The 26,138-nt window shown below is 44.7% G+C and overlaps 1 protein-coding gene across 7 annotated transcripts in view; it reads left to right on the top strand.

Moving 5' to 3' along the window:
• FECH (ferrochelatase) overlaps positions 1 to 26,138 on the top strand; it is an 81,933-nt gene that overhangs the window by 42,089 nt on the left and 13,706 nt on the right. For 3 of the 7 annotated variants that reach the window (XR_008476091.2, XR_013525926.1, XR_013525925.1), the window contains exons 12-14: positions 14,534 to 15,379; positions 23,660 to 23,743; positions 24,384 to 24,474. The gene's annotated coding sequence lies outside the window, so the exon portion shown is untranslated. Of the gene's footprint in view, positions 1 to 14,533; positions 17,552 to 23,659; positions 23,744 to 24,383; positions 24,475 to 26,138 lie in introns of all 7 variants that reach the window. The other 4 variants (XR_008476088.2, XR_008476089.2, XR_008476090.2 and 1 more) reach the window with 2 other exon arrangements.

The raw sequence follows: 26,138 nt of genomic DNA, 5'->3' as shown, positions 1-26,138 counted from the left end.
TCCGTGATGACACTGTAATGAGATGGAACCCTGTGTCCAGAGCTGTAGTGCTCCAGCTGAGTCCTGAAGGTAGCCTACCTTTTCACTAACACTGGTGAGAGCCTCTCACCAATGTGTCCCCATCATACCCTAGAGCTTTGGGTTGCACGGGTCCTATTTTTCCTGAAGCAAAGCAGTCTTTTCCCGAAGCTACACTCTGCAGACAAGCAGCTTCTTTTATTTGTATCTTTCTCCTGTCAATTGCATGACAGAAATGAAAAACTGTGTCAAATAGTGAATTCTAAACCCTTTGTACGCCTCAAAACTTGACACACACAGACAGCCACTCTATGCAGCCACTTCACCTTTTGGTGTCCCCCAAACCTTTCCCTGGGCCCCTCTTCCGAAATCCTATTTCACTCTGTGTTTCTGTGATGCTTTCTTCTGTTTCCACTTGTGGTATTATCCTTTGCTGCAATCCCTTGATCCTCAGAAGCTAGGACAATCTTCAAGGTTTTATTCCTGATCCCTTCTGAATCTCCCAAAGGCCAAGTAGCAAGCTGAGCCATGGTGGTATCCAAGAGCAAAGGCTAGCCTGGTTTTACCTTCCCGAGAGCTGAATGTCTCTCCAGGAGCGTGATCAGATACCTCATTGCTGCTATAGAACATGAGGTAGCATTTTGAGGGTATGTGGCCGCTTGGTTACATTCCCTTCTCAAAAAAATTTAAATGGGTTTCCCCAGACTAAGGATACCCACAGCCAAATGCTCCTGCCTGGTGTTTTCTGTCTGCATTAGAGCCATCTGGGCCAAATTATCTCCTGATCGTGTTTCACTCCCAGCTGAGACGTCCTCAAGTGCAGAATAGAGATTGTTCATGAAGCACCAGTGAAGGTGGCCCACCACCAACTGGGAAGCCGGAGGACAAGGGCAAACAAGTTACCAAGACTTTCAACTCAGGGGAGTCTGACTTCCGGGCAAGACTGGGTTGTCTGACACAGATGTGGGTACCACAGTGGGGAGCAGGACATTCTTTTCTGCCTGCTCAGAGCCTGGTTGTCTGTTTCAACCATTGTTTGGGTCCATCAAGTTTAGAAACAGAAGTGTACTAGGTGGGCTTTGACTCTGGAGCAGTCAAAGAAGAGAAGTCACAGCAAGAGGAAACACTTAAATGATCTCAAGGAGGGGTGGAGAGTGGGCAGATTGGCAAGCTTCATAAATACGTAAACAGTTTTCTGAATAATATGTTATTTTAAAACAACATAGCCTCCTTAGTCTGTGCAGCTGTGTTCCTGCTTCATTAAAGTAGGGGTCTGGAGGGGTTGACCTTTATTTGAATATACAGATTTTTTCTTTCTGAGACTGCAATCAGTGGTGTGCTGATAAATGTTTAACAGCGGGCTCTCTGGGAGGAAAAAGACCCTGATTTGTAGCATTTGTGATTTCCATGGTGTAAATACCACCATTGCTGCTGGCACCAAGCTACCAACGTGACGTTACTGATCATAGAGTTGGGAAGAATCGTTAAAGATTGGCTTTCATGAGTCAGCAGGAGCCAGCTCCTGTATGCTGCTGACTCTTCCTTGTCAGAGGTCTCACTCATTATGTATTCTGGAATGTTCCCCCATACTGCTCACTTCCTTTCCTGAACAGAGTGGAATCCTACAGAACTTAAGAAGTTAAGGGGGCATGGGGAGCCAAAGGAGTTAATAAGACAGATTATTTTCACAGCACTTGGAGCACCCCCACCATGGACATTGGGAGCTTGAGGCAGACACCCTATGGACCACGGCCAAGGGCAGCCTCTCTTCAGAGAACCCTGAGTGTGCCTGCCTGTGAGTCACAGGGAGAGGCTCTTGGTTCGTTGTATTTCTTGCTCTCTCTATTCCTTCTCATGTTCCTTCTCTTCTGTGCTCTGCATTGTTCACTTAATATCTCATGGATGTGTTTTATTTGTCATATTACTAAACAATAATTTTGACAAATATCCTTACAGACAAAATCTTTGGACATATCCTTGATCATTTCCATAGAAAAAGTCCTTGGAAGTGGATTGTCTGAGTCAAAGGATATTCTTGCAGATGTTTTTTAAAGGATGAAGTGAGATCACATATGTAATGTGTTCAGTACAGTGCAGTGCCTCTGTGTGTGTGCATGAGTGTGTGTATGTGTGTTAAAGGCCCAATAAATTGCAGCAATGATTAACTAGTATTTGGTCAGCACACTATTGTGGTATTGTTCTTCATGGTGGCTTTATTCTCAGAGGTGGAATATTACAGTGTTTTTGTTTTTTTCTGGGGTTATGAAGAGAATGTGGTGGTGGGAATCTAGGGGATCAATTCTCTCACCCTTTTTTATTTTTTGAGACAGGGTCTCATTCTGTCACTTAGCCTGGAATGCAGCAGCACAGACCTGGCTCACTGCAGCCTTAACCTCCTGGGCTCAAGTGATCTTCCTTGCCTCAGCTTCCCACGTAGCTGGGTATATTAGTCTGTTCTCACACTGCTATAAAGAACTATCTGAGACTGGGTAATTTATGAAGAAAAGAGGTTTAATTGACTTGTAGTTTCTGCAGGCTTAACAGGAAGCATGACTGAGAGGCCTCAGGAAGTTTACAATCATGGCAGAAGGCGAAGGGGAAGCAAGGACCTTCTTCACGTGATGGCAGAAGAGAGAGAGAACGAGGGGAAAGTGCCACACACTTTTAAACCATCAGATCTCGTGAGGAGTCACTGTCATGAGAACAGCAAGGTTCAATCTGCCTTCATGATCCGATTATCTTCCACAGGCCCCTCCTCTAATTCCACATGAGATTTGGGTAGGGACACGATCCAAAACATATCACTGGGACTACACGTACACCACCATGGCCAGCTAATTCTGTGTGTGTGTGTGTGTGTGTGTGTGTGTGTGTGTGTGTGTGTGTGTAGAGAGAGAGAGAGAGGGCATCTCTCTGTGTTGCCCAGGCTGGACTCAAACTCCTGGGCTCAAGAGATTCTCTCACCTCAGCTTCCAGGTGCTCAGATTACAAATGTAAGCCACCGCACCCGGGCTGTCCTGCTCTTTCTGTTCCTTGTTACCATTTACTTTTGGTCACTTGCCTTGATAGGGTTATATGGGCATAGGAAGAAGAGATAGATGACAAAGCCTTTCATTCTTATTATCAATAAGTTTGCAGAGTCTGAGTGTTAAGAAAGTTGAGTCAGGTTAGAAAAATTTGGGGATTATGTGTGGATTTTACTTAGCCTTTCTGGGCCTACAGGTACCTCAGCTTTGCCTATGTGTGTCCTCAGAGCCCTCCTGTCCCCAAACAGCATTCAGCAGGCTCCCAGAGGGCAGAGCTGTCCATCAAAGCTGGGCAGGCCTCCAGCTCAGGTAACCACCACACTTACACAATTGTCCCTTAGGAAAAGGCAGCAGGGAATGTGTTCTTCCTGTTTCCACCCTCCTGAAGATTTTCATGTCCATGCTAACCCACTGTGGGCCTGGGCCAAGGCCAAGTTGCCCATCAATATTTTAAAGTAGTGGTGTTATAAAATGTATGGAAGATGCACAAAGAACAAACCCCTGAAGTGACAAGCCCACTGAGAAGAGGTTTTGGCTAAAAGGAGATCTCCCACTTTGAAACAGTGTGAGATCAAGAGCCTGAGCTAGTGAGGCCCTTTGTATGCATGGAGACTGGAGCTTGGTGGAAAATCTGACCTGGTTTCAAATCCCACCTACAACTGTTAATTTATTTTGTTATCTATTAAGAGTCTCCTGGCAGCTTACTTTTATGTTTAAAATTAAGTGCTCGATTGATTATTTTCTAGAACAGTGATGGGATGCTGTTCTATAGTTAAGCCAATCCATTAGTGGGCTCTCTCATTCCTGATCTCTTTTCCTTCTTTTCTTGGTTCATTTTGTGTGTGTGTGTGGGTGTGTGTGCACGCGTGCGCACTCTTGCACCTGAAGTTTGGGGGAGTCAGAGGATGGAGGAAAGGGCTTTATTCTGAAATCAGAGGAAAGTAGGGCTTTTGTATTTCTTCCAAATTATATATTCACAAGGATTTTTCAACAGGAGAAGTAGTTATTTCTTGGCATGATTCATCAGTGGAAGCAGTGTCCCAGAGGATTTTATATTATGGGGATTTCATTTTATCAAAAACCTTAGCATAAGCTGCTCTTTTTGAAAACCTCGATTTGCCTTTTATCTGCTTTGGAGGCATCTTCAAATATTTCTGTATTTCCAAGATTTGCTTCTGAGGATTGAGACTCAATAACTTTTTTTAAAAATTGAGTTTATTAAATATTGATCAGATAAAAAAATGACATATGTAAGGCAGATCTCCTGACTCTCGTGCTTGGGCAGCTTCCTCAGTGTGCTTGCAACTTATCAGTTTCTTCAGCCTGGAATGTGGCCAAGTGTGGCCTGTGGTGGCCTGAGCTCCCAAGCAGGGTCATCTTGACCACCAGAACGGTGCTGTCTGGGATCCTGAGAGCAGCATGAGCAAAGGAGGATCTGACCCCTGTTTTACCGGGAAAACACTGAGTCAAGTGTCAAGGATGACAATGAAACATATTCATTCCCCCAGTTCACAGCCTGAGAAGTAGTCTGTGCCATTCTTTTTTTTTTTTTTATCTCTGCTTTGACTAGTATGCCATTCCTCCTTTTTAAAATCTGCCCCTTAGTTAGGGCAGATGCTCATTCCAGTTTATAGGTGAAAAAAGTAGATACACGTGGCTAGTTAGGAACAGTCAAGACTGAAGCCCACGTTCCTCCATTCCCCACCTGTAATAATGGCTACTTTCATGCATGATCACGCCTGTCCAGAGCACTGGCTTTTTACACATCATCTCCAGTCATCTTCACAACAAAGCTGTGGGTAGATATTGCTATTCACATCCTCATACAAGGCTTCTAGGATACAATGCTCCAGGGAAGAAGCATTTAGTCCATCAGTGCTGGAGTGATGAAGCATCCTTATGCCCTGTCTGCCTGCTGGAATCTCAGAGCCAGCAAGTTTCAAGAAGGAAGCCCAGCCACCTCTGCCTTTGTAGTCTTGTAACCCAAGGACCCATTGGGAACAAGCAGGCAGTCTGTACTATGGAACTTGCTTTACATAGAGATGTGTTTCTGAAAATGTCCATGGAAACAGAATGCCTTAGTCTGTTTTCATACTGCTATAAAGAACTGCTTGAAACTGGGTAATTTACAAAGGTAAGAAGTTTAATTGACTCGCAGTTCAGGATGGTTGGGGAGACCTCAGGAAACTTACAATCATGAGAGAAGATGAAGGGGAAGCAAGGCACATTCTTCACAAGATGGCAGGAAGGAGAAGTGCCCAGTGAAGGGGGAAGAGCCCCTTTTGAAACCATCAGTTCTCATGATTGGCTATCATGAGAACAGTACGGGGGAAACTGCCCTCATTATTTAATTATCTCCACCTGGTCTCTCCTTTGACATGTAGGGACTGTGGGGATTATGGGGATTACAAATCAAGATGAGATTTGGATAGGGACCAAAGCCTAACCATATCACGGAAGTTTTTAAAATCTAATTGCATTTAACATATATTTGGGAGGGTTAGGATCTATAGGAAACCTTCACTGAAGCAAAGAATCTTTTCCCAACACTCTCCTGACTTGGCCAATTGATCAATCTAGATATTGACTCAGGCTAGAATATGTCTTGGCTCAATTGCCAAATCTTACTGAGTGAGGAACTATGTTCCATTGGGCAAAAGGCCTTCCAATGATTAAAGAGCACAGCTGGGGCTGGGGCTGACTTACCAGAGGGCCATTCAGTGCCCATTCTTACCAAAGCGTGGAGATTTCAGTTCCGCAGAACCTAATGCCTTGGCCTCAGAAGCCTAAGTACCCGACTACTCTCGTTCTGTGCAGGCCTACAAAGCTTGAACAGGACATATTTATTCTCTCACCATGATGGAGCCCAGAAAGCCTAAAGCCAAGGCATCAGCAGGGCTAGGGAAGAACCTTCCTTGGGTCTTCCAGCTTCTTGTGGCTCTAGGCATACTTTGGCTAGTGGCTGCGTGGCTCCATCTCTGCCTCCATCTCCACCTGGCCTTCTCTCCTGTGTCTGTGTCCTCTCCTCTTCTGATTCTTTTTTTTTTAAATCATAGCTCACTGCAACCTTGCACTCCTGGGCTCAAGTGCTCTTCCCTCCCTAGCCTCCCGAATAGCTGGAATTACAGGTGTGAGCCACTCTGCCTGGCTCCTCTTCTGTTTCTTGTAAGGATGCTTGTCATTTGGGTTAGGGCTCACCTGGGTAATCCAGATGATCTCTTCAAGATACACCTAAACTAATTACATCTGCAAAGTTGCCGTCTCTAAAACAGGTCCTAGTCAGAGGTTGTGGGGGTTAGGACATGTTAGGATCTCTTAGGGGAGCACCATTAAACTCACTGCATGCCCCCTTCTTGCCTTCCCCTGAGACTGTTCCCACACCGCTCAGGTTCTGTGGGCTCAGTGTCTCCTGCTTGTGAGGCTCCACACTGTGATTAAAGCACAGAGATGGGGTCTCAGGACTGAGGTGGGTGCTTACAAGTACAGGCCTGGAATCTGAGAGAGCCAAGCCCAATCCCGGTTCCCCCATATATCAGCTGTGAGATTTGAGCAAGTAACTGAACCTGCCCAGACTCTAGCGCCTCATCTCTGACATGTGATAATAACATCTACCCACAGCTTTGTTGTAAAGATAAACCAAGATGACAGGTAAAAAGCCAGTGACCATGCACTGGAGTAGCCATTAGTGTGGGCTGGTGCTGGAGGAGTCTGGGCTTTGGTCCTGACTGTGCCCAACTAGCCCTGTGACCTCTGGTGAGTGTCCCTCAGCCTCCATCCAGAGCACATGGGGAATGTGTAAAGAGATTGATATTAGCCAGAAAAATTTCCTAGCCTTTCCAGCCACCATAGTCTTGAGCCAGAAAGATGCTAAGACCCTGGTTAATCTTATTTTTGAGCAGCTTAAGCAGCAGTCATGTATATTCCTTAGACGGGGCTTCCAAAATTGCATGGAGAATTTTGCAGAGCATTTCAACATCATGTTTGCTGCTTACAAATCATTTGGAAAATGGGGCTTCATCCACCGGGTTGCATTTTCCCTGTCTGAGAAGCAAACAGGTTGTGAAATCCCCGAGTTAAGGAACAGGGATAAAGAAGGAGCTGTTTAGTTCATTTTCTTGTGTCTAAATAAGACCCCTTGGAAACAGAGAAGTCACGCAGTGTTAAATCCGACAGGATGGGGGTTATCCCAGCACCTGGGCAGGGCCTGTGCAGAGCAGGTCCTCAGAAAGCACCAGGACCATTCAACTTACAGAAATGGAAGCTCAAAGAGGTGAAGTGACTTGACCAAGGTTACACAGAGTTGGTCTTCCAAATCTAAGGCCAGGATTTTTTCTTTCTAGGGTCCTTTCTAGGATTCTTATTTCATCTGAAATTACTTTGGGGTGCCACTGTTCAGGACACATTTTTATTAGACACAGTCATGCTACTGTTCAGAGTTAAAGATATATTCACACCTCCTAGCAACATCATAATCTGGTGCAAAGTTAAAAGGAAAGGAGCAGCCTGCATGAGATAGAGCAGAGATTCTTCCAGGTGTAACCTCCACAAAGAAGATTTAGATGCATCTACGCAAGTTCTCAGTTTCACTGTAGAAGACACAAAGGCCGGGCACAGTGGCTCACGCCTGTAATCCCAGCACTTTGGGAGGCTGAGGCAAGAGGGTCACTTCAGGCCAGGAGTTTGAGACCAGCCTGGGCAACAAAATAAGACCTCATTTCTACAAAAAATTTATTAAAAATGGCTGGACGTGGTGGCATGCACCTGTGGTTGCAGCTACTTGGGAGGCTGAGGCAGGAGGACTGCTTGAGCCCAGGAGGTTGGGCTGTAGTGAGCTGATTGTGCCCACTACACTCCAGCCGGAGCTACACAGCTAGATCTTATCTTTTAAAAAAGCCAGGTGTGGTGACTCACGCTTGTACTGTAATCCTAGCAGTTTGGGAGGTCAAGGCGGGAGGATTGCCTGAGCTCAGGAGTTCGAGACCAGCCTGGGCAACACAGTGAAATCCCGTCTCTACTAAAATATACAAAATTACCCAGGTGTGGTGGTGTACGCGTGTAGTCCTAGCTACTTGGGAGGCTGAGGCAGGAAAATTGCTTGAACCTGGGAGGCAGAGGTTGCAGTGAGCCGAGATTGTGCCACTGCACTACAGCCTGGGCAACAGAGCAAGACTCCGTCTCCAAAAAAAAAAAAGGAAAAGCAAGAAGAAGATTTTTATTTTTATTTAAATAAAATTTTAAAAATTTTTATTTTTATTTAAATAATTTTTTTAATTGCATTTTAGGTTTTGAGGTACATGTGAAGGACATGCAAGATTGTTGCATAGGTACACACATGGCAATGTGATTTGCTGCCTTCCTCCCCATCACCTATATCTGGCATTTCCCCTCATGCTATCTCTCCCCAACTCCCCACTCCCTGCTGTCCCTCCCCTATTATCCCCCCCCCCGACAGACCCAGTGTGTGATGCTTCCCTCCCTGTGTCCATGTGTTCTCATTGTTCAATACCCACCTATGAGTGAGAACTTGTGGTGTTTGATTTTCTGTTCTTTGTGTCAGTTTGCTAAGAATGATGGTTTCCAGGTTCATCAATGTCCCTACAAAGGACACGAACTCATCATTTTCGATGGCTGCATAACATTCCATGGTGTATATGTGCCACATTTTCCCTGTCCAGTCTATCATCGATGGGCATTTGGGTTGATTCCAGGTCTTTGCTATTATAAACAGTGCTACAATGAACATTCATGTGCATGTGTCCTTATAGTAGAATGATTTATAATCCTTTGGATATATACTCAGTAATGGGATTGCTGGGTCAAATGGAATTTCTATTTCTAGGTCCTTGAGGAATCGCCACACTGGAAGACACACGTTTTAATTGTAAACCCAATCTTCACTTAAAAGGGGGAATCTCTTTTTCGCTCTCCATGGTTCTGGTCTCTGAACATTTGCTACTACAGATGCACTTGGCAGACTTCTCAAGATCGATTCCAGCCCAGCATGGTATCTAGACATCTGGAAACAGACTTAAATATTTCTTTTTTAAAAACCCAAAACTTTAATAGTCATGAGAAACAGGAGCCCCTCCTGCTGAGCTCTCTAACTATTTGAACAGCATTTGTCATCCATTCAAAAATTATTCTGACCTTTGCCCTGGGGACATGTGTGCCAGGTATTAAGGACTGTTGAGGGAAAATCTGTGTCATAGGGGGGATGACATCCGTTCTACAGAATGTGACCTTCTTTGTGGGGCCAGCCTTTTACCTATACGGCAAGTCCTCATCTTCCTTATCTGCTGCCTGCCCTATGGACTTTCTGCCTGTCTGAGGATGGTTCTGGTGGCCACAAAGAAAGCTCTTGGCCTTCAGTTGCTCTCCCATGATAAGCTTAGCACAGGACAATCCTTTGTAAAGGAAAATGCTGGATTTCCCTGCGGTGCTGTGGTATTGACCAGCGTGTATGTGAGTGTGTGTTCGTGTGTAGACACAAACGGGAGGAGGGGAGGAAACAAATGTATAAATCACGTCTTGCAAATCCTTCCATTCTTAGCCCGCTGTAAACTCAGGTCTTTGCTTTGCTGAAGCTTTGATTTATGTGTTGGGATCATGGGGTTTGTGTCCCTTCTTCTGGCTGTAGGTTTGGATTTAGCAGGGTGCTTTATAAAAATGTTATGTGATTTGCATGCTCTGGGCTGATTGAGATGCATTCTTTATAGGATCGTTTTTTAGATGGATGGTCTCTGAGGTCCTCCATTCTTTTGTTTTCTGGAGTTCAAAGGTCACATCAGGCAGCAGGCCTGATGTGACCTTTGAACCCTAAAGGGCACAAGATCGTGAAGCCATAAAATAAGGCACAAACGCTAACGGTGTCATTCTGATTGTCCTCAAAGGACAGGAGTTTAAGGCTTGGCCACATGATTCAGGGTAGAGGAAATACTGAAATAACAAAATGCAGGGAGCATCAAACAATGAAATCTCAAACCATAGCCCGGAAGGATGTAAAAATGCCTCTGTGGCTGGACACTGGACTAATTGCTAACGATGTCAGCCACGTTTCTACAGCGATTTCTGGTAAGACAGCTCCAGAAAGCTCAAACGTGCAACCTGCAGACTGCCAGGTCACTTTTTCATTCCATCACCATCAGTGCATCCCTGTTTCTGTACACTGCTGCTCTGGCCAGCATAAAGCCAGCAGAAGGGCATTAGGAGGGCCTCCATGCTGGCACAGCGGAGTTCAAACTCACAGGAAGGACATCAGGGCAAGGCTGAAATCTGAGAGCCGTGACCTGGCGGCTTGGAAGGAAGAGCTCTATCTTTGCTGTTGGTTTTTAAAAGGGGAAGAAGCACTGGCTCGGAGACAAACCTCCAAAGAGTGTGTCATTGGGAAGGGGAAGATCTCTTTGGAATAATGATAAAGGTCTCCATGCGGCCAGCTCGAATTTCAGGGCCAGCCAAAACAAACATGTAAGGGAAATGCAGTGGAGCCCTACAGGGCCCAGCTTGGAAAGTGAAGCCTCAGGCTCCAGATCTGTGACAGCAGATAAATTAGCCAGAATATTCTGAAACCATAAATGAACTTCTACTGATTTATGCAGAGGTTTCCAAGGTCTTTCAAAAATGCATGTGAGGAGCATTTATACTCCCTAGTGGCATGGAAAATCTTTCACGGCAGCAGAAAGAAGCAAAGTGAGTGTGGCTGAAAGCCTACAGCTGCAAATAACCAGCCATCCTAGAAAAAGCTCATACTCAGGACAGGGTGTTTTGAGGGGGAGGGTCATCCTTAGAGAGAGGGCAGAGTCCACTCTCCACTGCACAGAGGGGGAAACCGAGCCCCAAGTTGGGATGACTCAGAGACATCTGTCTCCAGATGTTATTCTCATGCCCAAACTGAGTGAAGGGAAGGGATATTTTCAAATAAGTGAATGTGTAGAAATCCGAGCTCCCCCAAAGGGCAGGAGAAAGGCACACTACTGACCTGAAACTAAGACCCAAGGCTGTGGGTTTGAAAGCTTAGCAGTGCCAGGTGGATGCTCAGGAAGTGGAGGCCAAATACTTGGGAGCTGATGGCAGCTGAGGTATAAGGGGTCCAGATAGGGAGATGGCCAGAGGGAGAATGGAAGGACGAAGGGGTCAGCTGAGGGTAAGAAGAGACTTAGAGAAAAGACGGCTGACAGGGTGGCTCCTTCTTCTCAGCTGGGAAGGATTTGTGAATGTGGAAATAGAGGAAAGACATTTTCTTTGGAATGACTGGGATTTATTTATTTAGAGATGGAGTCTCACTTTATTGCCCAGGCTGGAGTGCAATGGTGCGATCTGGGCCCTGGATAACCTCCACCTCCTGGGTTCAAACGATTCTCCTGCCTCAGCCTTCCAAGTAGCTGGAATTACAGATGCCACCACTATGCCTGGCTAATTTTTGTATTTTTAGTAGAGACGGGGATTTCACCATGTTGGCCAGGCTGGTCTTGAACTCCTGACCTCGTGATCCACCTGCCTTGACTTCCCAAAGTGCTGGGATTACAGGCATGAGCCACCATGTCCGGACTACTTTATGTTTTTTTAGAGACAGGGTCTTGCTGTTGCTCAGGCTGGAGTGCAGTGGAGCTATCATGGTTCACTGCAACCTTGACCTCCTGGGCTCAAGAAATCCTCCCACCTCAGCCTCCCAAACAGCTGAGACTTCAGTTGTGCACTGCCATGCCAGGCTAATTTTTGAATTTTTGTTTTTTGCAGAGACAGAGTTTCGCTATGTTGCCCAGGCTGGTCTTGAACTCCTGGTCTCAAGTGAACCCCTTATCTTGGTCTCCCAAAGTGCTATGACTACAGGTGTGAGCCACCACGCCCAGCCAGGACTGGGTTTTATTCTTAGTCCAGGCTCTGAGTATTTAGGCTTAGCTCTTGGGAAGAGCGAGTAGTAAGGGCAAAGCTCTTCTCCATCTCTGTCTCCCAAGAGCAGCTATTTTGAAGAAGGGACACAGTTTGACTGTCAGTGTTTCCGGGTTCCAGCATTTGATCCACCAGTGTCTTTGAAAGGTGGTATCTGTGCAGGGGTGAGGCCAGGTCTCCTGTCTACCCTAGTTGCCCAGTCACTCCCCCTTGTCTCCTGACACTTGCTCTCTGAGAGGTTAGAGGACCTCACCTGGGTCCTTACACATGCTTGGACTTGGGCCAGCATTATTAGCTCAAGCCTCTGAGTTTCTCTGGTTTGCTTGAGTGATAGGATATTCACTCTGTGGGAAAAGAGGGAGACAGAGCCTGAGGCTGTCACTGAAAACGCCTTCTGGTGGGGCCTGTTCTGTGCACTGGGTAGGAAGGATGGCTGCCCTTCAAGTACCTACAGAGCTAGTTACCCTAGCCCACAGTCCTGTTTGAAACCCACCTTCCCTCACAAGACCAGGTTAAATTCTCCCACCTTCAGGAAGTCTTTCTGGACTAGCCCAGCCTAGAGGAATCTTTCCTTTCTGATCACATGGAGTGCCATTCTTCCAGTGTGTACCATGCTTGGTTTACTAATGTTAATCGAGCAGGCTGTCCATGTGCATATATATTTTTATCTGTACATATCAACATCTAAAGCCCTCTCCAGCTGGACTAAAGGCTCCTCCAGGGCTATGGAAGTTTGTGTTTCCTCTTATTCATCTCCCTTTCTAAAAATATTTCTTGGTTAAATGATGTATTGACTTTTTGGGTACACTGCACCTCTTCTTTTGATGGACATTCATTTTATTAGTAATTGAGTGGGAGACATTGATTTAACATGCTCCCGCTGGGGCATGCACAGTGGCTCACACTTGTTATCCCAGCACTTTGGAGGTTGATATGGTTTGGCTCTGTCCCCACCAAAACTCAACTTGAATTATATCTCCCAGAATTCCCACATGTTGTGGAAAGGACCCAGGGGGAAGTAATGGAATCATGGGGCTGGTCTTCCCCGTGCTATTCTCATGATAGCAGATACATCTCATGAGGTCTGATGGGTTTATCAGGGGTTTCCACTTTTGCTTCCTCCTCATCTTCTCTTGCCACCACCATGTAAGAAGTGACTTTCACCTGCCATGATTCTGAGGCCTCCCCAGCCATGTGGAACTGTAAGTCCAATTAAACCTCTTTTTCTTCCCAGTCTTGAGTATGTCTTTATCAGCAGTATGAAAACGGACAAATACAGAGGCCAAGGCTGGAGGATGGCTTTCAGGCCAGGAGTATGAGACCAGCCTGGGCAACATATTGGGACCTTGCCTCTACAGAAAGATTTTTTTAAAAGTTAGCTGGATATGGTGGCTTGAGTCTGAGGTCCTAGCTGCTCAGGAGGCTGAGGCAGGAGCATTGCTTAGCCCCAGGAGTTGGAGGCTGCAATGAGCTAAGAAGATGGCACTGCACTCCAGCCTGGGTGACAAAGTGAGGCCCCTATTTTAAAAAGAAAATGCTCCCTCTGGTAGGAAGTAGAATTATAGTTATCGGAGGCTGGGAAGGGTGTGTATGTAGAGGAGGAGGGAATGAAGGGTCCAGTGTGCAGTTACATAGAAGGAATAATTTCTAATGTGCAATAGCAGAGTAGGGTGACTGTAGTTAATAACAATGAATTGTATATTTCAAAATAGCTGAAGGGGCAGACTTGGAGTGTTCCCAACACAGAAAGGGTAAGTGCTGAAGGCCATGGAGATTCTAAATATCCCAACTTGATCATTACACATTCTATGTGTGAAACAAAAGATCATATGTGCCATGAGCAAACGCATGAATGCTATGTGTCAATTGAAAGCATGCCCCCTCCACGTTGCTGTGCTTCATGAGTCTATGTGTGTGTGGAATATCCACACCAATCACAGCAGAGTCCTGTGTCACTTCTACACAGCAAGATGGGATGGAGCCAGAGGTGGTGCTCCTGGAGAGGGAATGCAGGCTCAGGACAGTTCACTTTTGTGGGGGTAAGGAGTGAGTCAGGCGTGGGACAGGAGCTCAGACACCTGGGCCTAACCCTCAGAGATTCCTACAGAAGTGGTCTGAATGGGGACCCTGGCCTCGGTATTTCTTAAAAACTCCCCATGACTCCAATGTGAAGCCAGGGTTGGAGGTGATAGAAACATACATGGTGACGTCAGACTGTCTCCTGGTTCCTGTGTTTACCTGCTCCAGTTCCCGCCAGCACAGGTCTACAGGTCTCTGAATTGCAACCTCAAATTAGAGGGAGAGGAAATCTGATTGGCTGAGCTTGGGACCGTGTGTCCATCTTGGTCCAATTAGCCACCGTCAGGAGGATGGGCCATAAACTATAAAGCTGGCCACGGAGGAGCCCACCCCTTTAGATCTGGGGTATATTTCCTATGAATGGGAAGGCTGTGGCTGGGCAGACGTCCCCCAAGGTGACTGGCACAGCTTGTGCCATATGCTATGAAACTCTTGTTTGTTTTGCAGTCTGTGAAGTCGTTAAGGGCAGATATCATTTTCTGAAACCCCATGTATTAACCATGTTTTCATTTTCTATGTTTTAGGATGCTTTGGTACCTTGGGGCCTTGTGGACCTCGGAAGGGACTGCCCTTCCCAGGGTTGGCTATTTCCTACAGGTAACAAACAACTTCCCTGCAAGATGCCTTTGATATGCAAACCAGCTCATGCCAAGTCCATTCCCCAAATTGGCTCCTTTTGTTAGGCTCCGGAAACCCTAGATAGCATCCTCCTACCCAAAGTCATCCTAGGGCCAGATACCATTCAACTAGGGACCACCCTGGTAGCCCAGAGCCTGCCCAAGTCATTCAACCTATCCAATCCTAAACTCGCTCAGTGGCTTACCCTGCCTCACCTGTTCCTTCCCTTGAGAACCACAAATGTAGACAAGATTTCACCCATGCTTTTCTCTCACTCCTGACTCCTGACCCAACTGGTGCCTCCCTCTGTGGCCCTGAATGGTGTGGTGTGGTGTGTCCCCTTCTCTTGGGAACTGTAAGTAACAAACTATCTTTTCAGTGGCAGTCATCTCCTAATCTGCTGGCCTTACCATATGACATTGTTTGAATATTTGTCCTCTTCAAATCTCATGTTGAAGTGTAATCCCCAGGGTTGGAGGTGAAGCCTGGTGGAGGTGTTTGGGTCATCAGGCCGGGTCCTTCATGAATGGCTTAGTGCCACCCCCTTGGTGACCAGTGAGTTCTAGCTCTGAGTTCATGTGAGAGCTGGTTGTTTAAAACAATGTGATACTTCCCCACTCACTCTCTTGCTCCTGAGCTCGCCCTGTGAGATACCTGATCTCTCTTCACCTTCTGCCATGAGTGGAAGCTTCCTGAGGCCATCACCAGAAGCAGGCACTATGCACCATGATTCCTGTACTGTCTGCAGAACCGTAAGCCAGTGAAACCTCTTTTCTTTAGTATTTACCCAGCCTCAAGTACTTTTTTTATAGTAATACAAGAACAGCCTAATACACCATCTCTGAAAAAGAATAAGCTCCTGGGTACGAAACTCAGCATCTGGCAAAGTACCTGTTACATAGAAGGCAAGTGATAACATGCACATGTATGTTTATTGCGGCATGGTTCACAATAGCAAAGACTTGGAACCAACCCAAACACCCATCAGTGATAGACTGGATAAAGGAAATGTGGTACATATACACCATGGAATGCTATTCAGCCATAAAAAAGAATGAGTTCACATCCTTTTCAGGGACATGGATGAAGCTGGAAACCGTCATTCTCAGTAAACTAACACAAGAACAGAAAACCAAATGCCACATGTTCTCACTTATAAGTGAGGGTTGACAATGAGAACACATGGACACAGGAAGGAGAACATCATACACTGGGACCTTTCGGGAGATAGGGGACTAGGGGTGGGATAGCATTAGGAGAAATACCTAATGTAGACAACAGGTTGATGGGTGCAGCAAACCACCATGGCACGTGTATACCTGTGTGACAAACCTGCACATTCTGCACACTCATCCCAGAACTTAAAGTATAATAATAACAATAATAAAGAAGGCAAGTAATAAATACTTGCTGAATTAAATATCTGAATGGATGGATGGATAGACAGATGGACAGATGGATGGACAGATGAGTGGGTGGGTGGATGGTTGGATGGATGAGCAGACCCTCGAGAGTTTACATAGGGGGCATGGTATGAAGTTATATGCCTGATCCAGTCCTGAGTGATGGATGCCTAAGCTTGTCCTCCCATGCTCCTTCCTCTGTCTTAAAAGCAACCACAGGCAATTACAGTGGGATAACCAAATGGAGAAGCCAGGTGACTCCCTGAAAAATAGCAATCAGAATGAGACCCAGGGCAGAAGAAAGGGTGTGGGTTCAGTGTCCCAGCTCTTGTGGGACACTGTTTGTAGGTAGAAATGATGGAGGGATGTGCACTGACATTGTGTCACTGTGCTGGGACTTGCTCTCCCTTCTCCTCACAGACTCTCTCTATAGGATGAAAGATTCTGAGCACCAAAGAATTGTTGTTCCATCTAGTCAAACTGGGGGGAAACTGACAAACTCCATCTTGGTTCATTAGACCCATGGATGAATTATGAGACCTGGAGGGAAACCATGCCTGGTGCACGCTTAATGAACCCAAGGTCTCCAATGATAGATGGATGGATGGAAGTGAACATTCATCTACTCTCACTTGTTCCAATGATGTCATTTTTAACCAACAGTGAACTTCACCCAGAAACCAACCCGGACACAGAGCAGAGATAAGGGGGGTGAGAGAGCCTCAGGAGGAATGTTAACCAGATTCCAGAAGCCTGCCAGTCAGTCCTGCTGCGAGTTCATTTAAATGCTCAGTTTAGCTCTTGAATTAAAACAAGACAGGGCTAAAACTTTAATCAATCCAGTTCAGCCACCACACTCAGTCATGAGCAGAGAATAAAATGAAGGTCACAGGAGAAGTCCAGGAGAAAGAATTTGACAGTCTGTGCAGATGAATGAGGTTATGCCAAATGGCCTTTGAGATGAAAAGGAGGCCCTGGTCGGCAGTTCATTTAGAACAAGAGTGGCCATCTGTCGATAGCTGGGGCCAGATTCCCGATCCTTCTTCTGGAGCATGCAGGGGTGTGCTTGTGTCCGTGTGTGTGTGTCCGTGTGTGTGTGTGCATGTGCTTACCTGCCAGAGTGGAGAGATAGGTAAGAAGCTGCTAAAAAGAAAGAAGTCCTCTTCCATGTTCACCTAGTTAGAGATTTATGTTTCTTAGCAACTAACTTCCATGGAAGATCCCTTCTTCCCTCCCTCTGTTCCTCCCTTCCTCCCTCCCTCTCTCTCTCTCTTTTTTCTTTCTTTTTCTCTTTTCCTTCCTTCCTTCCTTCCTTCCTTCCTTCCTTCCTTCCTTCCTTCCTTCCTTCCTTCCTTCCTTCCTTCCTTCCTTCCTTCCTTCGTTTTTCTTTTTTATAGAGTCAGGATCTTACTCTGTTGCCCAGGCTGGAGTTCAGTGGTACAAGTATGGCTTGCTGTGGCTTCAACTTTTTAGATTCAAGTGGTTCTCCAACCTCAGCCTCCCAAGCAGTTGAGACTATAGGTATGTGCTATCACACCTGACTGATTTTTTTTTTTTTTTTGTAGAGAGGGTCCCGCTATGTTGCCCAGGCTGGTCTCATATTTCTGGCCTCAAGTGATCCTCCTGCCTTGACCTCCCAAAGTGTTGGGATTACATGCATGGGCCACCATGCCTGGCCTTAATTCATATTTCAATGTTCGAGTTACTTCTTCACATAATCAGTTGATTTTAGCCTGAATTCCTGAGCTCAAGGAAGGTGTGGCGATTTTGAAAGCAGTGCCTATACCTGGTGGCGGCCACGGCAGCAGCGATGTGGCCTTAAGTAGCAGCAAGGATGCTGTATTAGCCAGGGGTCTCTAGAGGAACAGAACGAACAGGATATATGTATATATGAAGGCAGTTTATTAAGGAGAATTGATTCACACGATCACAAGGTAAAGCTCCCCGATAGGGACAGCAAGGTAAGGAATAAGGAAGCTAGTGGTGATCAGTCCGAGTCCCCAAACCTCAAAAGAAGGGAAGCTGATGGTGCAGCCTTCAGTCTGTGGCCAAAGGCCCAGGAGCCCCTGGCAAACCACTGGTGTAAGTCCAAGAGTCCAAAAGCTGAAGAACTTGGAGTCTGATGCTTGAGGGCAGGAAGCGTCCGGCACAGGAGAAAGATGAAGACTGGAAGACTCAGCCAGTCTGCTCTTGCATCTTCTCCTGCCTGCTTTATTCTAGCCACACTGGCAGCTGATTAGTTGGTGCCCACCCAGATTGAGGGTGGGTCTGCCTTTCCCAGTTCACTGACTCCAAATCTCTTTTGGCAACACCCTCCCAGACACATCCAGGAAGAGTACTTTGCATCTCTCAATCCAATCAAGTTGACAATATTAACCATCACAGATGTAAAGCAGGGGAAAGGGATGCCAGGGTCCAGAAACCAGCTTCTCCTCTGAACTTTCCTCAGTACCCTGCAAGCAAAGGTATGGGAAGAGCCAACTGTCTGCTGTGGCTTAGGAAAAGCCCAGAGTTAGGGAATGAAAGGACACAGAGGCTAGTGGTGCGGAGCCAGGAGGATGCAGTGGAGGCCTTGAGGACCGTCAGCCACATCCAAACACTGTCCCCCCTGGGCACCCTACTCTCATTGCCTTGACCCCTCAGTGCCCTCTGGGACTCAGACTCCTCGTTGGGAAAGGAGGGGAGAGACCCTGTGTTAATTGAGGCTGCCTCCGTCCCGTCTATCCAGACAGCCCATCCACTGTGCCTTGGCCTCCCTGTTCTCTCTCTGACTTTCTCCTACCATCTCTTTCCCTCTCTCTCACCTGCTCCAGCCACACTGGTCTGGCAATGCCAAGACAGTCTCCTGTCTCAGCCTTTGCAGTCATTCTTCCTACTTCTTGGAATGCTCTGTGCCCAAATATGCTCAAGGCTCCCTTTCCACTTCAACTGCTCAAATATCAGGTTTTCAGAAAGGCTTTCTCTGACTATCTTATTTAAAATAATGCCACCATCCATCACTCTCAGTCCTGTTTAATTATCTTCAAAGCATTTATCACCACTGACATCATATACATGTAGGCACACACACACACACACACATGCACATATATGTGTGTGTATATATATATGTGTGTATATGTGTGTATATATGTGCATGTGTGTGTGCCTATATATATGTGTGTATATATGTGCCTGTGTGTGATATATATGTGTGACACACATACACACATATCTCAGAGATATTGTGGATTTAGTTCTAGACCTCCACACTAAAGTGAATATCATGATAAAGTGAGTCACACACATTGCCCAGATCCATCAGAGGAATCACTATGGTAGCTATATAGCCTTATAAAATGTATTTCTTAAATAATACAACTTGAAGGTCAAAATTACTCCTTGATCCATAAGCTTCAGGATAGATTTTGTGTTATCAGGCGTGAAAACAATATCAATCTTCTTGTATATCTCCATCAGAGCTCTTTGGTGTTTAGATGCATGGTAAATGAATAGTAACATTTTGAAAGGGTTTTTTTGTTTGTTTGTTTCTGAGCAGTAGGTCTCAACAGTGGGCTTAAAATGTTCAGTAAACCATGCTATAAGCAGATGTGCTATTAGCCAGGCTTTGTTGTCTCATTTACGGAACACAGGGAGAGTAGATTTAGCATTGTTCTTAAAGGTCATAGGATTTTTCAGAATGGAAACTGAGCATTGGCTTCAACTTAAAGTCATCAGCTGCATTAGACACTAACAAGAGAGTCAGCCTGTCCTTTGAAGCTTTGAAGCCAGGCATTGACTTCTCCTCTCTAGCTATGAAAGCCCTAGATGCATCTTCTTCCAATATAAGGGTGTTTGATTTACATTGAAAATCTGCTAGTGTGACCACTTTCATCAATAATCTTAGTTAGATCTTCTGGATAATTTGCTGTAGCTTCTCCATCACCACTTGCTGCTTTACCTTAAGTGGTGACATTTTTATCCTATGAAAATGGCTCCTTTCCTTAAACCTCCTGAACCAAACTTTGCTAGCTTCCAACTCCTCTTCTCTTCCTCTCTTTCTTCTTCCTTTTCTTCTTATTCCTCTTCCCCTTCTCCTCCTCCTCCTTCTTCTTTCTTTTTCCTTTTTCTCTTCTTCTCTTCTTCTTTCTCCTGCTCCTCCTCCTCCCTCTTCCTCCTCCTCCTCCACCTCCTCCTCCTCCCCTCCACTCTCCTCTTCCCCTCTCAGTGTTTATAGAATTGAAGAGACTTAGGGCCTCGTTCTGGATTAGGCTTTGGCTTAAGGGACTGCTGTGGCTGGTTGGATCCTCTATCCAGACCAACTACAACTTTCTCTACATCAGTAATAAGGCTGTTCCACTTTCTTATCATTTGTGTGTTTACTGGAGTGGCATATTTAATTTCTTTCAAAAACCTTTCCTTTGCATTTTCAACTTGACTAACTGGCACAAGAGGCTTAGCTTTCAGCCTGTCTTGGCTTTCAATGTGTCTTCCTCACGGTTTAATCACTCACGGCTTTTGATTTAAAGTGAGAGTCGTGTGACTTTTCCTTTCACTTAAACACTTAAAGCCCATTCTAGGGCCATTCATTGGCCTAATTTCAATATTTGTGTGTCTCAGGGCATAAGGAGGCCGAATAGTCAGAACACATAACATTCATCTGTTAAGTTTGCCATCTTTTATGGGCGCGGTTAGTGGTACCCAAAAACAATTATAGTAGTGACAGCAAAGATCGCTGATTACAGATCATCATAACATAAAAGAATAATAATGAAAACATTCAAAATACGACAAGAATTGCCAAAAGGTGATACAGAATCATGAAGTGAGCACATGCTATCAGAAAGATGGCCCCAACAGACTTGCTCCATGCAGGGCTGCCACCGACCTTCATTTGTAAAATAGACAAAATCTGAGGCGCACTGCGAGAGGCGTGCCTACATATTTACTTATTTGTTTATGTCTATTTCCTCCATTAGAACATCATTCCACAGAAGCAATGATTTGGTCTTTTTCATTCATTGCCGTATCCACAGTGCTCAGGACAGCCCCTGTGCAGGAACCCCTCCTGAATGAGCGGCGGGTGTGCACAGCCTTCTCCACTGCACTGCATGGACGTGAGCAGTGTAGGGAATGCAGCTTCCATTTGCCCCTTGTGGCTCCTGTCGCAGCCTTCTGCCTTCAGGACCCACCATTTAAGCCTCTTCTTCCTTCTCTACCTCTCCACTGCCTCAGTCCAGAGAAACTTTATCCAGCCTGGGGCAGGACTGTCTGGCTCTGACTGATCACATATTCTTCCAAATCTATTATTTATACCTAAACTGTATGCCCTGAGTCTTTCAGGCCTGAGGCTTCTTATGCTCAAAAGCCAGGCTTTGAAATACAGAAAGCGTCTTCCCTTCTTAAAACTATGGTCTCTGCTGTGAGTTTCCAGAAGCCTATTTTGTAACGCAGAAGTGAAAGCTTGATTCCTTTTACTGCATTTTGCAATGTCATCACTTCACTAATGCGGGCGTGTGAATGTCCCTGCGGCTGCCTACATCAGAAGTCAGGCCAAAGGGTGAAAAAGTAGGGTGAGGTTTCAGATCAAAATATTATCTGCCACATACTCTATAATATAACGACACTCACTAAGTATTGCAAGTGTAAATGAGCTTGGAAGCACTTTCTAGTTGGTGCCACAGCATTAGCAAACAAAGCTAAAAATAAAACGCAGTGTTGCTGGGGGTGTGGGAAACACCATGCATTGGTGTTTCCATACATAGATCCATTTCCTCCCTGTATCTGCACCCCAGTGCAGCATCCAATGTTTCTGGAAAGCAGTCTGGTAATAGCATAATGACAACTGTGAACATTATTCCCTGCTAATGCATTGGTAATACCACTTTGGGGAATATACTCCATAAACATAAGCCAAAAGGAGCAAATGAAAAACCGTAATTTTTTGCAAGATAATCATGGCATTATCTAGAAACAATGAAAATCTCCAAGAGAGGAAATTGGTTAAGCACTATGACCTGTCAAGACAATGGGATAGAAGCTAAGTCTTTGGGCTTAGGGTAGGACAACTTTGGGAAGGGTAGGTTACTTTAACAAATAACCACAAATCTTGGTGGCCTAGTACGATAAAAGTTTATTTTTTACACTCATTGCAACTCAATGTGGATCTGTAGGGGAGAGGGGTTTCTGTATGCCATCACTCAGGGTCCTAGGCTTCTGTGTTTAGTGGCTCTACCATTTCCTCCCTGTATTTGGTAGATCCATGAGGGAAGACAGGGAGAACAGAGGATTGCAGGGGAGGCTTCAGGAGACAGATTCGGAGGTCTGGAGGCAACATTACTTCTACCCACATTCTAGGAGTCAGAACCCAGTCACATGGCCACATCTAACTACAAGGGAGTCTGGGAAATGTAGTCTTGCTATCAGCACAGGGTGAAGAGGAATTGTTTGGTGAACACATAGCAATGATTGCCACACTGTCAATGGGATATGCATGTTGACTATGCTGACACATGGGCACTTAAAGATTAAATCATATTAAATTGACAAAGCTAAACACAGAAACACTAATTAGGACTGATTACTAATAACTATGTAATTGCAATTATGTATACTGACCAATTCAGAAGTGATTTTAAAGTACTGTGGGTTTTGTAGTTGTATGTTTTGTCCTTACTGTAAAATAAAAAAGTTCACAGGGCAGAAAATACAGTGGTTATGGATTCATGTGACCAGATGTGGAGTTCCATTATGATGTTTACCTTTTTGAGACTTTTCCATTAAAAACACAAAAGCTTGTTTGCAGCAACATGGGTGAACCCAGAGGTCATTGTGCCAGATTGTGAAATAAGCCAGATATGGAAGGACAAATACTGTTTGATCTCACACATATGTGGAATCTAAAAAGTTAAACACATTGAGGCAGAGCTTAGAGCAGCAGTTGCCAGGGAGTGGGGGCTGGAGAAAACAGGAAGATGTTGGTCAAAGGGTTCAACCTTTCCATTATAAGATGACCAAGTGCTGGAAATCTAATGGACAGCATGGATGGTAATGGATGTGTTAAATTAATTAGATGGGGGTTATCATTATACAATGTATACATATATCAAATCATCTCATTGTACAACTTGAATATATTCAATCTTCGTTAATTTTTTTTTTTTCCTGAGACAGAGTCTCACTCTGTTGCCCAGTCTGGAGTGCAGTAGTGCGATCTTGGCTCACTGCAACCTCCACCTCCTGAGTTCAAGTGATTCTCCTGCCTCAGCCTCCTGAGGAGCTGGGACTACGGGCATGTGCTGCCACGCCTGGCTAATTTTTGTATTTTTAGTAGAAACAGGGTGTCACCATATTGGCCAGGCTGTTCTTAACCTCCTGACCTTGTGATCTACCTGCCTTGGCCTCCCAAAGTGCTGGGATTACAGGCATGAGCAACCCCGCCCTGCTGTGTTAGTTAAATATTTCAAAATAAAAAGAAATTAAAAAATATAAATGGTGTGTCAGTATGAAAAAATAAAAAGAGGGTTTTCTTGATTGTATTTTTCTGATTATAAAATAAATACCTGTTATTGTAAAAAATCAGAAAAATGTTTTTTAAGGTATGTATCGTTATTCAGCTCACTGGTAAACACAATTGATTCTACTTTACAGCTCTTTTCCTAGGCGTACATTTCTGTATTTGAGATACTACAGACCATTTTGCAGCAGCATTTGTCATTTAACACTATTGCACAGGTATTTTTCCTTGCCACTAATATTGTTTTTCGACGTTAGTGTCTTTACAATATTTCATTATGTAGATGCACTATAATTTCATCCACTCTCCTGGTGGGGGACATTGTTTCCATATTTTGCTGGCATAACTCACTCTCTAAGGAATATCTTTTACAAATAGCTTAACCCACATTTCTTTCTTTCTTTTTTTTTTTTTTTCGTACTTTAGGTTCTGGGGTACATGTGCAGATCATGCAGGATTGTTGCATAGGGACACACATGGCAAGATGGCTTCCTGCCTCCATTCCCCCATCACCTATATCTTGCACTTCTCCCCATGTTATTCCTTCCCAACCTCCCCATCCCCTGCTGTCCATCCCCTAGCTCCCTCCAACCGACCCCAGTGCATGATGTTCCTCTTCCTGTGTCCATGTGTTCTCATTGTTCAACACCCGCCTATGAGTCAGAATATGCGGTGTTTGATTTTCTGTTCTTGTGTCCGTTTGCTGAGAATGATGTTTCCAGCTTCATCCACGTCTCTACAAAGGACATGAACTCATCGTTTTTTAATGGCTGCATAGCATTCCATGTTGTGTATGTGCCACATTGTCCTTGTCCAGTCTATCATCAATGTTAGCCCATGTTTCTGATTACTTTTTAGGATGAAGTCCTTAAAAAGGAATTACTCGATCAGAAAACATGAGTGTTTTCAAGGTTCTTGATACACATTACCCAAACTGCCTTCCAGAAAGGTAATATAATTTGTATTCCTCTCTCACTTCACTTTTGTAGTGTCTGGTACTATTAATATTTCTATTTTTTGCTAATTTGATAAGCAGGAAATGATCTCTGGTGACTTTTTAAATTTTTTGGATTCCTTTTGTGGCTGAATAGCTTTCTGATGTGTATTAGCCAAACATTTGTATTTTCTCTTTTGTAAATTATCTATTCATAATCTTTTCTATTTTTCTTATGGATTTGTATGAATGCCTTGTATAGTAAGAATATTAACCTTTTGCCTGTCATGTATGTGGCTAATATTTTTCAGTTCATTGTTTGCTTTAAAATTTTCAGCATCTAGATGTTCACAGTCTTTGTGTGATCTAATATGTTAGTCCTTTTCTTTGTAACTTCCTTCGTTATTTTATACTTAGGAACATTTCAATGCAGGGATTAAATAAATACTTGTCTACATTTTCTTATGGTTTTCGTGTTTTTCAGGTATTATGTCAGGAGTTTATTTTATTTTATGATGTGAGATAAGAATTTAGATGTTTATACCACCAAGAGAGCCAATTTTTTTTTTCAAAATCACATTCAAATAATTCATTCATTTCTCACTGACTTGTAATACCTCCTTCACTAGCTGTGAGACTCTTATTAAAGTGCAGATTTTAGAATCTGTAAAGTGAAAATAACAATCTGTCACTCACCACCCAGAGTTGTCATGAAAATATGCTATTTATTTGTAGATAAATCTATAAATCACATGTATAAATCTATGTGAATAGAATGAGATAAATAGGTTGGGCATGGTGGCTCACGCCTGTAATCCTAGCATTTTGGAAGTCTGAGCGGGTGGATAGTTTGAGCTCAGGAGTTCAAGACCACCCTGGGCAACATGGCAAAAGCCTGTCTCAACCAAAAACATAAAAAATTAGCCAGTCGTGGTGGTGTACACCTATAATCTAAGCTATTCAGGAGGCTGGGCCTGGAGAATTGCTTGAATCTGGAAGGTGGAGTTTGCAGTGAGCTGAGATGGCGCCACTGTCCTCCAGCCTGGGCAACACAGTAAGACTCCCTTTCAAAACAAAAACAAAAAAACCCCCAAATGACAACAAAAACATAAATAAATACCACTTTGGGGGTAGGGCATCAGTTTTAAGAAGAAGATGAAAAAATGGCAGCAGTAGGTATGTTCAGATTAAAAATGAAAATGACCTGAATTCAGGTTTAGGTCCGATGACCTGACCTGAATGAAGTTCTCCCAAGAAACCTTTTCCCTGGGGGCAAAGGCAGCAGTGAGCTGGGCACCGAGGCTGGCATGGAGAACGTGAGTCATGGGCAGATTTTTTTCTCAATTCCTAGAAAGCTCTTTCTCATGAGACAAAATGTAGGACTGGAAATGGGCTTGGGTTTAGAAGGTAGGGGAGGAAACCGGGAGGAGACATGGGAAAACGGCTGCACATTTTTGAGGCATTTTTTTCAGCATACAGACTATTAAGTGACAGCCGAGTATGGTGGCTTATGTCTGTAATCCTACCACTTTGGGAGGCTGAGTAATCGGTTAGATTGCTTGAGTCCAGGAGTTCAAGACCAGTCTGGACAACATGGCAAGATCCCGTCTCTATAAACAGTACAAAAAACAATTAGCCAGGGGCAGTGTTCTGCACCTGTAGTCCCAGCTACTTGGGAG

Source organism: Callithrix jacchus, chromosome 13 (assembly GCF_049354715.1).
Source record: "Callithrix jacchus isolate 240 chromosome 13, calJac240_pri, whole genome shotgun sequence".
NCBI lineage: Eukaryota > Metazoa > Chordata > Mammalia > Primates > Cebidae > Callithrix > Callithrix jacchus.
This window is presented reverse-complemented; position numbering and strand designations above follow the sequence as displayed.